Here is a 14,275-nt window from a genome sequence, read left to right as displayed (position 1 = left end):
CCTACATTTACCCCTTACCTAACACTACGGGCAATTTAGCATGGCCAATTCACCTAACCTGCACATCTTTGGACTGTGTGAGGAAACCGGAGCACCCAGAGGAAACCCACGCAGACACGGGGAGAATGTGCAAACTCCAAACAGTCAGTCGTCTGAGTCGGGAATTGAACCCGGGTCTCTGGCGCCGTGAGGCAGCAGTGCTAACCACTGTGCCAGCGTGCCGCCCACCGTGCCGTACCGTTTCTGTACTGTTTCCATAGTTTTTCTGTTCCGTGTCCATACTGTTTCCGTACTGTTTCTGTTTTGTTTCCGTCCAGTTACTGTACTGTTTCTGTCCTGTTTCTGTTCTGTTTCCATACTGTTTCTGTACTGTTTCTGTCCTGTTTCCGTACTGTTTCGTGTCTGTTTCCGTACTGTTTCCGTACTGTTACCGTACTGTTTCTGTACTATTTCTGTCCTGTTTCTGTTCTGTTACTGTACTGTTTCTGTACTGTTTCCGTCCTGTTTCTGTACTGTTTCTGTTCTGTTTCGTGTCTGTTTCCGTACTGTTACTGTACTCTTTCTGTAATGTTTTTGTACTGTTTCCATACTGTTTCTGCACTTTTTCCGTACTGTTTCTGTTCTGTTTCTGTCCTGTTTCCGTACTGTTTCTGTACTTTTTCTGTACTGTTTCTGTTCTGTTTCCATACTGTTACCGTACTGTTTCAGTCCTGTTTCTGTTCTCTTTCTGTTCTGTTTCCATACTGTTTCCGTCCTGTTTCCATACTGTTTCCATACTGCATCTGTACTTTTTCCGTACTGTTTCTGTAATGTTTCTGTACTGTTTCCGTTCTGTTTCCGTACTGTTTAGATTAGATTACGTACAGTGTGGAAACAGGCCCTTCGGCCCAACAAGTCCACACCGCCCCGCCGAAGCGCAACCCACCCATACCCCTACATTTACCCCTTACCTAACTCTACGGGCAATTTAGCATGGCCAATTCACCTAACATGCACATCTTTGGACTGTGGGAGAAAACCGGAGCACCCGGAGGAAACCCACGCAGACATGGGGAGAATGTGCAAACTCCACACAGTCAGTCGTCTGAGTCGGGAATTGAACCTGGGTCTCTGGCGCCGTGAGGCAGCAGTGCTAACCACTGTGCCACCGTGCCGACCACCGTGCCGTACTGTTTCTGTACTGTTTCCATAAAGTTTCCGTACTCTTTCCGTACACTTTCCGTACTCTTTCCGTACACTTTCCATACTGTTTCCGTACTGTTTCCGTCCTGTTACCGTACTGGTTCTGTTCTGTTTCCGTACTGTTTCTGTACTGTTTCTGTACTGTTTCCGTCCTGTTACCGTACTGGTTCTGTTCTGTTACCGTACTCTTTCTGTACTGTTTCTGTACTGTTTCCATACTGTTTGCGTTCTGTTTCCATACAGTTTCCGTTCTGTTTCCGGTCTGTTTAAGTTCTGTTTCTGTAATGTTTCTGTAATGTTTCCATACTGTTTCTGTTCTGTTTCTGTACTGTTTCCATACTGTTTGCATTCTGTTTCTGTACAGTTTCCGTTCTGTTTCAGTTCTGTTTCTGTAATATTTCTGTAATGTTTCCATACTGTTTCCGTTCTGTTTCCGTACTGTTTCTGTACAGTTTCCGTTCTTTTTCCGTTCTGTTTCAGTTCTGTTTCTGTAATGTTTCTGTAATGTTTCAATGCTGTTTCCGTCCTGTTTCCGTACTGTTTGCATTCTGTTTCTGTACTCTTTCCATACTGTTTCCGTACTCTTTCCGTACTGTTACCGTCCTGTTTTCGTACTGTTTCCATACTGCATCTATACTTTTTCCGTACTGTTTCTGTAATGTTTCAGTCCTGTTTCTGAACTGTTTCCGTTCTGTTTCCGTACTGTTTAGATTAGATTACTTACAGTGTGGAAACAGGCCCTTCGGCCCAACAAGTCCACACCGCCCCACCGAAGCGCAACCCACCCATACCCCTACATTTACCCCTTACCTAACACTACGGGCAATTTAGCATGGCCAATTCACCTAACCTGCACATCTTTGGACTGTGGGAGAAAACCGGAGCACCCGGAGGAAACCCACGCAGACATGGGGAGAATGTGCAAACTCCACACAGTCAGTCGTCTGAGTCGGGAATTGAACCTGGGTCTCTGGCGCCGTGAGGCAGCAGTGCTAACCACTGTGCCAGCGTGCCGACCACCGTGCCGTACTGTTTCTGTACTGTTTCCATAAAGTTTCCGTACTCTTTCCGTACACTTTCCGTACTCTTTCCGTACACTTTCCATACTGTTTCCGTACTGTTTCCGTACTGTTTCCGTCCTGTTACCGTACTGGTTCTGTTCTGTTTCCGTACTGTTTCTGTACTGTTTCCATCCTGTTACCGTCCTGTTACCGTACTGGTTCTGTTCTGTTACCGTACTCTTTCTGTACTGTTTCTGTACTGTTTCCATACTGTTTGCGTTCTGTTTCTATACAGTTTCCGTTCTGTTTCCGGTCTGTTTAAGTTCTGTTTCTGTAATGTTTCTGTAATGTTTCCATACTGTTTCTGTTCTGTTTCTGTACTGTTTCCATACTGTTTGCATTCTGTTTCCGTACAGTTTCCGTTCTGTTTCAGTTCTGTTTCTGTAATATTTCTGTAATGTTTCCATACTGTTTCCGTTCTGTTTCCGTACTGTTTCTGTACAGTTTCCGTTCTTTTTCCGTTCTGTTTCAGTTCTGTTTCTGTAATGTTTCTGTAATGTTTCCATGCTGTTTCCGTCCTGTTTCCGTCCTGTTTCCGTACTGTTTGCATTCTGTTTCTGTACTCTTTCCATACTGTTTCCGTACTCTTTCCGTACTGTTACCATCCTGTTTCCGTACTGTTTCCGTACTGTTTGCGTTCTGTTTCTGTACTGTTTCTGTACTCTTTCCATACTGTTTCCGTACTCTTTCCGTACTGTTACCGTCCTGTTTCCGTACTGTTTCCGTACTGTTTGCGTTCTGTTTCTGTACTGTTTCTGTACTCTTTCCATACTGTTCCCGTACTTTTACCGTACTGTTTCTGTACTGTTTCTGTACTATTTCTGTTCTGTTTCTGTAACATTTCCATACAGTTTCCGTACTGTTTCCGTACTGTTTCCATACTGTATCTGTATTTTTTCCATAGTGTTTCTGTTCTGTTTCTGTACTGTTTCCATACTGTTTCCGTACTGTTACCATACTTTATCTGTACTTTTTCCGTTCTGTTTCTCTACTGTTTCTGTTCTGTTTCCGTACTGTTTTCATACTGTTTCTGTATTTTTTATGAACTGATTCTGTTCTGTTTCCATACTGTTTCTGTACTGTGTCCATACTGTTGCTGTATTGATTCAGTATTATTTCCTGACTGTTTCTGTCCTGTTTCTGTACTGTTTCCGTACAGTTTCTGTCCTGTTTCCATGTAATTTCCTTGCTGATTAGGGCCTGTTTCCGCACTCTTTCAGTATTGTTTCTGAACTGCTTCCATACTGTTTTCTTAATGTTTCCATACTGTTTCTGTATTTTTCCATGCTGTTTTCATTCTGCTTTTGTGCTATATCCATACTTTTTCCATTCTGTTTCCGTATTGTTTTTGTACTGTTTCGGTGCTGTTTTCCTCTCCGTACTGTTTCCATACTGTTTCCATACTGATTCCGTATTATTTCCTGACTGTTTCTGTCCTGTTTCTGTTCTGTTTGTGATCTGTTTCTATACTGTTTCCGTACTGTTTCTGTACTGTTTCTGTACTGTTTCCGTACTGTTTCTGTACTGTTACCATACTGTTTCTGTTCTGTTCCCGTACTGTTTCCATACTGTTTCTGTACTGTGTCCATACTGTTTCTGTATTGATTCCGTATTATTTCCTGACTGTTTCTGTACTGTTTCCGTACAGTTTCTGTCCTGTTTCCATGCGGTTTCCTTGCTGATTATGGCCTGTTTCCGCACTCTTTCAGTATTGTTTCTGAAGTGCTTCCATACTGTTTTCTTAATGTTTCCATACTGTTTCTGTATTTTTCCATGCTGTTTTCATTCTGCTTTCGTGCTATATCCATGCTTTTTGCATTCTGTTTCCGTACTGTTTCTGTACTGTTTCGGTGCTGTTTTCCTCTCCGTACTGTTTCCATACTGTTTCCAAACTGATTCTGTATTATTTCCTGACTCTTTCTGTCCTGTTTCTGTTCTGTTTCTGTTCTGTTTCTCTTCTGTTTCCATTCTGTTTCCGTACTGTTTTCATTCTGTTTCTGTAATTTTTCCGAACTGTTTCTGTTCTGTTTCCATTCTGTACTGTGTCTGTATTATTTCCAGACTGTTCCCGCACTATTTCCATACTGTTCCCATGTTGTTTCTGTACTGTTTTCATATTGTTTCCGTACTGTTTCTGCGCTGTTTCCGCACTATTTCTGTGCCGTTTCTGTATTGTTCCCATGCTCTTTCTGTATTGTTTCCAGATCCGTACTGTTTTCCAATCTGTATTGTTTCTGTACTGTTTCCAAATTGTTTCCGTATCGCTTCCATAGTGTTTCTTTGCTGTTTCCATTCTGTCTACTTGCTGTTTCCATACTGTTTCCATATTGTTTCCATGCTGTTTCCGTCCTGTTTCTATGCTGTTTCCGTAATGTTTCCATACTGTTTCCATGCTGTTTGCGTACTCTTTCCATACTGCTTCCATAGTTTCCATACTGCTTCCTTGCTGTTTCCGTCCTGTTTCCATACTGTTTCCATATTGTTTCCGTACTGTTTCTGTACTGTTTCCATGCTGTTTCCACACAGTTTCTATGCTATTTCTGTACTGTTTCCATATTGTTTCCATGCAGTGTGCGTGCTGTTTCCATGCTGTTTCCATATCCGCACTGTGTCCGTACTGTGTCCAATCTGTTTCCGTACTGTTTCCATGCTGTTTCCATGCTGTTTCCGTACTATTTCTGTATTGTTTCCGTACTGTGTCTGTATTATTTCCATACTGTTTCCGCACTATTTCCATACTGTTTCCATGCTGTTTCTGTACTGTTTCCATATTGTTTCCGTACTGTTTCCGCGCCATTTCCATATTGTTCCCATGCTCTTTCTGTACTATTTCCAGATCCGTACTGTTTTCCTATCTGTATTGTCTCCATATTGTTTCTGTATTGTTTTCAAATTGTTCCCGTATCGCTTCCATAGTTTTTCTTTGCTGTTTCCATACCATCTCCTTGCTGTTTCCGTCCTGTTTCCATACTGTTTCTGTCCTGTTTTCGTGTTTTTTTTCCATAATGTTTCCTTGCTGTTTCCATACTATTTCCATACTGTTTCCGTATTGTTTCTGTGCTGTTTCTGTCTCCATATTGTTTTCGTGCTGTTATCGTATCCTTTTTGTTTCTGTATTGTTTCCGCATTGTTCCTGCCCAATTTCTGCTCAGTTTCCATGCAGTTTCCATACTGTTTCTGTATTGTTTCCGTTCTGTTTCCATACTGTTTCTGTACGGTATCCGTACTGTTTCTGTATTGTTTCCGTATTATATCCTGACTGTTTCGGTTCTGTTTCCGTACTGTTTCCGTACTGTTTCCGTACTGTTTCTGTGCTGTTTCTGTACTGTTTCTGTACTGTTTCCATAATGTTTCCGTACTGTTTCTGTGCTGTTTCTGTTCTGTTTCCATGTAGTTTCCTTGCTGATTAGGGCCTGTTTCCGTACTGTTTCAGTATTGTTTCTGAACTGCTTCCATATTGTTTCCTTAATGTTTCCATACTGTTTCTGTATTTTTCCATGCTGTTTTCATTCTGCTTTCATGCTATATCCATACTTTTTCCATTCTGTTTCTGTACTGTTTCCGTGCTGTTTTCCTATCTGTACTGTTTCTATATTGTCTCCATATTGTTTCTGTACCGTGTCCATGTTGTTTCCATCTGTACTGTTTCCATACTGTGTCCATATTGTTTCCATGCTGATTCTGTACTGTTTCCATACTATTTCAGTAGCTGTACTGTTTCTGTACTGTTTCTGCATTGTTTCTGTACTGTGTCAAATTGTTTCCATACTGTTTCCGCACTGTTTCTGCGCTGTTTCCGTATTGTTACCGTATTGTTTCCATACTGTTTCCATGTTGTTTCTGTACTGTTTCATACTGTTTCTGTATTGTTTTCATATTGTTTCTGTACCGTGTCCATGTTGTTTCCGTCCTACTGTTTCCATATTGTTTCCATGCTGTTTCCATACTGTTTCTGTCCTGTTTTCGTGTTTTTTTTCCATAATGTTTCCTTGCTGTTTCCAAACTATTTCCATACTGTTTCCGTATTGTTTCTGTGCTGTTTCTGTCTCCATATTGTTTTCGTGCTGTTATCGTATCCTTTTTGTTTCTGTATTGTTTCCGCATTGTTCCTGCCCAATTTCTGCTCAGTTTCCATGCAGTTTCCATACTGTTTCTGTATTGTTTCCGTTCTGTTTCCATACTGTTTCTGTACGGTATCCGTACTGTTTCTGTATTGTTTCCGTATTATATCCTGACTGTTTCGGTTCTGTTTCCGTACTGTTTCCGTACTGTTTCCGTACTGTTTCTGTGCTGTTTCTGTTCTGTTTCCATGTAGTTTCCTTGCTGATTAGGGCCTGTTTCCGTACTGTTTCAGTATTGTTTCTGAACTGCTTCCATATTGTTTCCTTAATGTTTCCATACTGTTTCTGTATTTTTCCATGCTGTTTTCATTCTGCTTTCATGCTATATCCATACTTTTTCCATTCTGTTTCTGTCCTGTTTCCGTGCTGTTTTCCTATCTGTACTGTTTCTATATTGTCTCCATATTGTTTCTGTACCGTGTCCATGTTGTTTCCATCTGTACTGTTTCCATACTGTGTCCATATTGTTTCCATGCTGATTCTGTACTGTTTCCATACTATTTCAGTAGCTGTACTGTTTCTGTACTGTTTCTGCATTGTTTCTGTACTGTGTCTATATTGTTTCCATACTGTTTCCGCACTGTTTCTGCGCTGTTTCCGTATTGTTACCGTATTGTTTCCATACTGTTTCCATGTTGTTTCTGTACTGTTTCATACTGTTTCTGTATTGTTTTCATATTGTTTCTGTACCGTGTCCATGTTGTTTCCGTCCTACTGTTTCCATATTGTTTCCATGCTGTTTCCATACTGTTTCCATACTATTTCAGTATCTGTACTGTTTCCCTATCTGTACTGTTTCCGTACTGTTTCCTGTTTCCGTGTTTTCTTCGTAACGTTTCCTTGCTGTTTCCATACTGTTTCCATGCTATTTACGTAATGTTTCCATACTGTTTCCATGCTGTTTCCATACTGTTTCCATGCTGTTTTCGTGCTGATTCAGTACTGTTTCCGTCCTGTTTCCGTAATGTTTCCATATTTTTTCCGTACTGTGTCTATATTGTTTCCACGCTGCTTCTGTACTGTTTCTGTACTGTTTCCATATTGTTTCCATACTGTTTCCATGCAATTTCCGTGCTGTTTCCGTACTGTTTCCGTACTGTTTTCATATTGTTTCCATACTGTTTCCATGTAGTTTCCGTGCTATTTCCGTACTGTTTCCCTATTGTTTCATAGAACACAGAACATAGAACAATACAGCACAGAACAGGCCCTTAAACTCACGATGTTGTGCTGACCATTGATCCTCATGTATGCACCCTCTAATTTCTGTGACCATATGCATGTCCAGCAGTTTCTTAAATGTCCCCAATGACCTTGCTTCTACAACCGCTGCTGGCAACGAATTCCATGCTCTCGCAACTCTCTGTGTAAAGGACCCGCCTCTGACATCCCCTCTATACTTTCCTCCAACCAGCTTAAAGCTACAATCCCTCATGTTAGCCATTTCTGCCCTGGGAAATAGTCTCTGGCTATCGACTCTGTCTATGCCTCTCATTATCTTGTATACCTCAATTAGGTCCCCTCTCCTCCTCCTTTTCTCCAATGAAAAAAGTCCGAGCTCAGTCAACCTCTCTTCATAAGATAAGCCCTCCAGTCCAGGCAGGATCCTGGTAAACCTCCTCTGAACCCTCTCCAAAACATCCATATCTTTCCTATAATAGGGCGACCAGAACTGGATGCAGTATTCCAAGTGCAGTCTAACCAAAGTTTTATAGAGCTGCAACAAGATCTCACGACTCTTAAACTCTATACCCCTGTTCATGAATGCCAAAATACCATATGATTTCTTAACAACCCTGTCCACTTGGGTGGCCATTTTAAGGGACCTATGTACCTGCACACCAAGGTCCCTCTGTTCCTCCACACTGCTAAGAATCCTACCCTTTATCCTGTACTCAGCTTTCAAATTCCACTTCCAAAATGCATCACCTCACATTTATCCAGGTTGTACGCCATCTGCCACCTCTCAGCCCATCTCTGCATCCTGTCAATGTCCTGCTGCAGCCTACAACAGCCCTCTATACTGTCAACGACACCTCCAACCTTTGTGCCATCTGCAAACTTGCTGACCCATCCTTCAATCCCCTCATCCAAGTCATTAATAAAAATTACAAACAGTAGAGGCCCAAGGACAGAGCCCTGTGGAACACCACTCACCACTGACTTCCAGGCAGAATATTTTCCTTCTACTACCACTCGCTGTCTTCTGTTGGCCAGCCAATTCTGTATCCAGACAGCTAAATTCCCCTGTATCCCATTTCTCCTGACCTTCTGAATGAGCCTACCATGGGAATCCTTACCAAATGTCTTGCTGAAATCCACATACACCACATCCACAGCTCGACCCTCATCAACTTTTCTAGTCACATCCTCAAAGAACTCGATAAGGTTTGTGAGGCATGACCTGCCCCTCACAAAGCTGTGTTGACTGCATTTAATCAAGCCATGCTCTTCCAGATGGTCATAAATCCTATCCCTCAGAATCCTTTCTAACACCTTGCAGATGACAGACGTGAGACTGACTGGTCTGTAATTGCCGGGGATTTCCCTATTTCCTTTCTTGAAGAGAGGAATTACATTTGCCTCTCTCCAGTCCTCAGGTATGACTCCAGTGGAGAGAGAGGCTGCAAAGATCTTCGCAAGTGGCGAAGCAATTGCATTTCTCATTTCCCAAAGCAGCCGAGGACAAATCTGGTCCGGGCCTGGTGACTTGTCGATCTTAATGTTTGACAAAATTTTCAGCACATCAGCTTCCTCTATCTCTATCCATTCCAACATGCACACCTGTTCTTCAAAGGTTTCATTCACTACAAAGTTTGTTTCTTTCGTAAAGACAGAAGCAAAAAAAACTCACTTAGGGCTTCCCCTCCCTCCTCAGACTCCACACACAATTTCCCTCTGCTATCCCTGATCAGCCCTACTCTTTCTTTGACCATTCTCTTATTCCTCACATAAGTTTCCATCCTGTTTCCCTACTGTTTCCATATTGTTTCCATACTGTTTCCGTACTGTTTCCAAATTGTTTCCATACTGTTTCCGGGCTGTTTCCGCATTGTTTCCGCATCGTTTCCGTACTGTTTCTGCGCTGTTTCCATGCTGTGTGTGTACTGTTTCCATCCTTCTTCGGTACTGTTTCCATATTGTTTCCATACTATTTTCATCCTATTTCCATATTGTTTGCATACTGTTTCCATATTGTTTCCATGCTGTTTCCATGCTGTGTCTGTACTGTTTCAGTATTGTTTCTGTACCATTTCCATACTGTTTCCGTACTGCTTCCGTACTGTTTCAGCACAGTTTCCATGCTGTTTCCATACCATTTCTGTACTGTTTTCGCACTGTTTCCACGCTGTGTTTGCACTGTTAAAATACTGTTTCCATGCTGTTTCTGTACTGTGTCCATACTGTTTTTGTAGTGCTGCCATATTTTTCCATAATGTTTCCATACTGTTTCCGTTTTGTATCCATATTGTTTCCGTACTGTTTCCATACTGCTTCCACGCTGTTCCTGTACTGTTTCCATATTGTTTCCATGCTGTTTCTGAACTGTTTCCATTTTGTTTCCGTGCTGTTTCTGTATTGCTTCCATACTGTTTCCATATTGTTTCCGTGCTGTTTCTGTGCCACTTCCATGTTGTTTCCATACTGTTTCCATACTGTTTCCATATTGTTTCTGTACTGTTTCTGTACTGTTTTCATGCAGTTTCCGTACTGTTTCTGTACTGTTTCCATATTGTTTCAGTCCTGTTTCTGTATTGTTTTTGTTCTGTTTCCGTACTGTTTCCATTTTGTTTCTGTACTGTTTCTATATTGTTTCCATACGGTTTCTGCCCTGTTTTCGTTATGTTTCCGTTTTGTTTCTGTACTGTTTCTGTATGGTGTCTGTACTGTTTCCATGCTGTTTCCATACGATTACCGTATGGTTTCTGTAGTTTTTCTGTATTGTTTCCGAACAGTTTCCGTAATGTTTCTGTACTGTTTCCAACCCGTTTCCATACGGTTTCCATCCTGTTTCCATACAGTTTCCATCCTGTTTCCATACTGTTTCTGTACTGTTTCATGGGGGTCAGAACCAAACAATTTAACTTTAACCTAATGGCTCTGAGTTGATGGGTGTTGTCGGAAACCACTCCATCTAACAAATGGTTTTGTAAATCTGCAGCTCTCCACCAAAGGCAGCATGCAGCAAATGGAGCCCCTTCAGAATCTGTGCTGTGGCCTCGGCTTATGACATTTGTTATTGGTTTGGATGTGGAAGGTTAAGGGTACGGAAGTTATATTTGCAGATAATGGTGAGATAGTCCTTAAGCTATTTTGCCAAAAGGACACAAGGAGAATGTAAATGGACGCAGATAGGTTGAGGGAGTGGGTCAAAATCTGTGCAATGGAATATAAGGTTGGAAAATGTAAAGTTATTCACTTTGGCAGTAAGAAAATAAAATCAGAAGATTTCTTAAACACAGAATGACTGCAGAACTCTAAAATACAGAGGGACCTACATATTCTAGTATGAGTTACAAACAAAATCTATGCAGGTGCACCAAGTAATTGAGAAGGTTAGTGGCATACATATTTATTGGAAGAAAGATTAAACTTAAAAGTAAGGATGTTATCCTTCATTTATAAAGAACATTGGTGGTGGGGTCATTGTATATATTCTAAGGCAGAGCTAGGTAGATTCTTCTTAGACAAGGGAGACAAAGATTACTGAGGGTAGATGCTGGGTTTCAGTTGAAAATTGTGAAACTAGGATTGCTGGATTTCTATCAGACAATGCTATACAAGGTAATGGAAATATGATCAGAATATGCAGTTGAGATATGGATCAATCATGATCTAGATTTGACTCCCTGCAGTGTGGAAACAGGCCCTTCAGCCTAACAAGTCCATTCTGAAGATTAACCCTGACTAATGCATCTAAAACTATGGACAATTTAGCATGGCCAATCCACCTGCACACCTTTGGAATGTGGGAGGAAACCGGAGCACCCAGAGGAAACCCACACAGACACGAGGAGAATGAGCAAACTCTACACAGACAGCCATCCAAGACTGGGCTCGAACCCGGTTCCCTGGCGCTGTGAGGCTGCAGTGCTAACCACTGAGCCACCGTACTCCCTCATGTAATGGTTTAATATTCTCAAGGGATCAATTGGTCAACATCTTCTTCCTATGTTCCTAATTTCTAAGTCAAAGGAGAACGTATCGATGTATAAGGATGATTCTGTAACTTGCTTTTCCAGTGGGAAGCAGCAATATTGTGACAAAGACAACAATACTGTGCAAGCATGATTTCACATCTGGGAGGGTGGGATCCCTTCATTCTGAAATTAATGACTCACAGAGGAAAGGACATTTTCAGAAGCGTTAATTTTTATCACTGATAGAAAAGGGGTTTCAGGTCCAAGATTCCTGGCTAGTTCATTGAAGATCAGCACATTTTAATAGAAATAAACCCGGAGTGCCATATTCTGGCTGGTTGTAATTTTGCTACGAGAACGGGGCATGTGAGTCAGTGGGTGAATCGGCAAGTTCACATCTCGCACAACTTTAAAATGTCATTATGTGAGGACCAGAACTCTGCACTGAGGAACCACACATGTTGCAGTTGAAGCAAGGGTGAAGCTATTGATGCAATCTGGGTCTTGTCATCCTCAAGGCAGACTGACAAAGGAAATGTAACTCAGCAGATGTGTTGCTGCAGCTGATGATGCACCAGATTTTAGACAATCACCATGGCATCATATACAAGAGAAACGTCAAAAGAAATTTGAATTAAAAACTTGAATGAGATCATCACAGAGGTGATAAGTCTTTGGGTTTGCTTTATTTCTATGTCCAGAAATGCTCTTACACACCGTATTTTCTTTCCTCAACACCAAATCTCCGGTGCTTTTTTTTCATCTATTAACTACCTCTCGTAAAACACCCATGTTTCCCAACTGATCTGCAAAGTGTGTTAAAGGCAATGTGAGTCTGCTTTACCTTACTGTTCAATCAGAGAGAAAGTGAGGCCTGCAGATGCTGGGCATCAGAGTTGAGAGTGTGGTGCTGTAAAAGCACAGCAGGTCAGGCAGCATCCGAGAAGCAGGAGAATCGACGTTTTGGGCATCAGCCCTTCATCAGGAATGAGACTTGTGGGACGGGGTGGGCGGGGGAGCTGAGAGATAAATGGGAGGGGGGGTGGGGTTGGGGGAGGAACGGTAGCTGAGAAAGTGATAGGGAGATGAAGGTGAGGGAGAAGGTGGTAGGTCGGAGAGGACGGTGGAACAGATAGATGGGAAAGTTGATGGACAGGTCAGGAGGGCGGTGCCAAGTTGGAGGCTTGGGACTGGGATAATGTGGGGGGAGGGAAATGAGGAAACTGTTGAAATCCACATTTATCCCGTCTGGTTGCAGGGTCCCAAGGCGGAATATGAGGTGTTCCTCCTCCAGGCGTCACTTGTCTGGAGATGGTATCACGCACTTCTGGAGCAGGTGGGACTTGAACCTGGGCCTGCTGGTCCAAAGATAGGGGCACCACACCTGTGCCACAAGAGCCCTGGTGGGTCTGCTTTCTTTACGTTCTAAACAACCTGTTCAGAGATGTTATGGGATACCCCTGAAGCAGGTGAACCCAGAGATCAATGTTTCGAGGCATAGACACAACTCATGACCAAAAGAGACCACTGGGTGTGCTTTACCAATTTTATATGTCAACCTGTTCAAAGATGATATTACACACTTGTAGAGGAGGTAAGACTTGAGGAGGTGGAACCTCCTGACTCAGTGATGGGGACACTGCAACTGCATCACAAGGACTTTTTAGTTGTGCTTTTTCTTCCCCACCATCAAAATTATCATGATTTGCTTTTCTGTGCTATTTTTCTTTTTAACTACTGCCAATAATCACCCATGTTGCAAATTCCACATTTACATGCACAGCCCATATAAACCATCAAAAGTGAGAAGAGGCAGGGAGAGAGGGAAGGGACTGAATCAAAATGGAGTTGGCATGACTGTGCTTCATAACGGGCTTAGGCATTGAGTTCTGGCTGGGCAGGGCATCGCCTGTTGTCAAGGGAACTTCTCAGGGAGATTAATTACTGATTTTCCATGGTGTTTGTAAAGATTATTTCAATTGACATCCATTATTGGCCAGAAAGTCCACTCCTCTGCTCAGAAAGTTCATAGAATCCCTATGCCATGGAAACAGGCCATTAGACCCCACATCAACCCTCTGAAGAATATCTCACCTAGACCCATTCCCCTAGCCTATTGCTCTACATTTCTCCTGACTAATCCACCTAGCCTACACATCCTTGAACATTATGGGCAATTTCCCATAGCCAATTCACCTGACCTGCACAACTTTGGACTGTAGGAGGAAGCCAGAGCACCCAGAGGAAATCCATGCAGACACAGGGAGAATGTGAAAACTCCATGCAGACAGTCGCCCGAGGCTGAAATCAAGCCCAGGTCCCTGACATCGTGAGGCAGCAGTGCTAACTGTTGAGCCACCATGCTGTCTTTAGAATATAACGATCTTCAAAGCCGTTGGGTTATGGAGGGGAAAGATTGACTGTGGTTCCAACTTGTGGTGACTCTGATTGGAAAATGTGAGAGTTGGATGACAAGATTTACTTAGGTACCTTCTCAGTAATGATATAGCTTGTGATACTGACTCAGTTATGATGGATGACCAGATGTGAGGAAAGGCAGCCAGCACACCCAATGCCCACATCGCCAGAACTTTAGGACAGGAGGAAGAATGTTGGAAAACCAGTTTTAAAAAGGAACAATAAATAAGCTGTCAATTGGGGGTGTTTCAATAGTTGCGAGTGTGTTGGAGAATTAGAACTCCACTTCCAATTCATATTCATAGCTCAGGAGGCAATGTGCTGACAGTGCGGTCTCTTAAAATTTGAGCTC

The sequence above is a fragment of the Chiloscyllium plagiosum genome, unplaced genomic scaffold (genome assembly GCF_037043375.1).
Source record: "Chiloscyllium plagiosum isolate Xiang-an unplaced genomic scaffold, Cpla_swu_hap1 HiC_scaffold_28, whole genome shotgun sequence".
NCBI classification, from domain to species: domain Eukaryota; kingdom Metazoa; phylum Chordata; class Chondrichthyes; order Orectolobiformes; family Hemiscylliidae; genus Chiloscyllium; species Chiloscyllium plagiosum.
This window is presented reverse-complemented; position numbering follows the sequence as displayed.